The 2278-nt window shown below is 39.6% G+C and overlaps 1 long non-coding RNA gene across 1 annotated transcript in view; it reads right to left on the bottom strand.

Moving 5' to 3' along the window:
• The window catches only part of LOC107086171, an 8921-nt gene that overhangs the window by 268 nt on the left and 6375 nt on the right, over positions 1-2278 (bottom strand). The window lies entirely within an intron of this gene.

Below are 2278 nucleotides of genomic sequence, written 5' to 3'. Positions count from 1 at the left end.
CTCTCCCCTTACCCCAAAGAGTCAACATAAATCCATCCATTAATAAAACAACAAAAATACAACAAAAACAGTCAATATGGAGTGGGAGCGATAACGACTGTGTCAAACAGGCTGTGTTATTATTTCAATTTGAAACCATGTACTGTAGAATAATACAGCCAGGTTCTTTCTTAGGTTAATTTGAGTATTTCATTTTTAAAAAGTCAGTTTCTTAAAATTAAGTTATTTCTGAGAAGGCATAAATGAAAGGAACTATTGCAAGTGCACTGCATCAGCCAGGTGTTTTCCTCAAAAAGTAAAGATTTCATACATTTAGTTTTCACCAAAGGGCAACATTCCATAATATTTTTCTGCAAAAACGAAGCTACAGATGTCTTCACTCCATGGCTTATTCCAGAGCATCTTGAATGAAGTTAATCAAGAAAATGACCAATTGATAAACTACGTATAATTGACTCCCTTAAAACTCATCATTGAACATGAAAGACGGAAGTGCATCATTCCTGGAAGTACGGCTATATCAGACCAATGTGTGGAAGAGAGAGAGCAAGTCACTACTCCATCTCCCTGCTCCAAGAACCTATTTAATACATATATATATTTGTATTTGGAGATATTAAGCTAATAAAAACAGATATTCCACTTTGGCCATTTGTCAATCTGCGTACTTGTGTGTTCTCGTGAACCATCATCAGCCTCAGCCCAGCACTGTTCCAATTAAGAAGAACACAAGACCGAGGCCGGACAAAGGCTCTGTTCCAAATCCTGGGCTGCATCCTCCAAGGACGCGGTCTACCTAGACTTGATCCTACGAAGTCCATGGAAATAAGGAGACCGGAAGTGTTTTGGCTGTGAATTCGAACAGGTCTACCCTTCGGCGGGTTTTACCGCTGTATGCTTTGTTGCTTAGCAACCATGATAGTTGACACACAAAGCAGAAAAAGAATGAAAACTGAAGCTTTTCAGAGTTTCTGACTGCTTCTCTTCGATTCCTACATTATTTTCTCTATGTTTACATCATAATATAAGCATGGAGCAATTTGTTACATCAATGACTGATTGAATGTTCTAGAATTGTTTTTCCTATTTAGTAGTGATGTTATGAGACGAGCCGAGGCTTCGAGGCGTGTGTCGAGTAATGGAGGGGGCGTTTCCCCGAAGCGCGTGTCGAGGCGTGATTCATTTAGAGGCGGGGCCAAAATTGATGACGTCCGAGGCCTCGTTACCGTGATACCACGTGACCGGTTTGGTAAGTGGTTCGGGAAGCGCAAGAATTTTGACAGGCATCTAAACAGTCTCAGTGTTCAGTCAGGATGTGGGAGTTTTGAGGAGAGCTGCTGTTAGCTGGATAAAGTTTGGATAGATTCTAAGAATAGATTGGTTGTTTTTCCCACCAATCTAGTTGCTTAAAGCTAATTTGGTTTGAATAAACAATGTAATGATCAGAATCTGAGCAAACCACCAGACAAAGCCAGGGTTAATACGTCAGTGTTAAGAAGTATTTTCTCCCAGATCAGACCATCTACATGAGTGGCGTCCTCTGTAAGGGGAAGTCTCATGCTAGAGGTTGATGGTTCAAGACCTGTCTCTCTCTTTTGAAAGTTGCGATTAAACTGAATTATTTTGGCTGATGAGACTAATTTGCATTGTTTTGCCAGAGCAAAAATATAGATTGGGAAAATTAGGTCGTTTTAGTAAAAAGATTGGTTGAACACAACTTCCAACCTGATTACAACCAAAAAACTTGGAAAAACTATCATGTTTGAATAAAAATGACTAACACCTTTCATTTTGTTCATCATTGCCCAATTTGCACAAACACTTTCTCTGTCTGCTTGAGTTTATTTCACTAAAATGGCAGAAAAACTGTGCACCTTAAATGATTGTTCTAAAAAATTTTACACTTAAAAAAAAAAACACGCCAACCATTAACAATTTCAAGGGAACTTAAAAGGGAAAAAAAAAAAAAAAAACAATTGCAAAAAAAATCACAGATTTTATTACAAACTCCACCAGTAGGTGGTGACATGTTCACATGAAGCCTCATGAACTGTGGGGATCGTTGAAACAATTGAAGCCAAACGGTTCAATGCCTCATGAGGCTTCATCTCACCATCACTACTATTTAGCATTGTCTTCATTATCTTGAACAGATTATCAGGGGAGAGCGCGAACGCAGTCCCCCACTACCAGAAATTATGCAGTCGAGATTCCCACATTTGGGGAATTCGCAGGGGTCAGCACAACCAGCGTGCAATGGCTGAGCCTCACCCTGGGT

This window comes from Cyprinodon variegatus, unplaced genomic scaffold (genome assembly GCF_000732505.1).
Source record: "Cyprinodon variegatus isolate N-32 unplaced genomic scaffold, C_variegatus-1.0 Scaffold144, whole genome shotgun sequence".
Lineage (NCBI taxonomy): Eukaryota > Metazoa > Chordata > Actinopteri > Cyprinodontiformes > Cyprinodontidae > Cyprinodon > Cyprinodon variegatus.
This window is presented reverse-complemented; position numbering and strand designations above follow the sequence as displayed.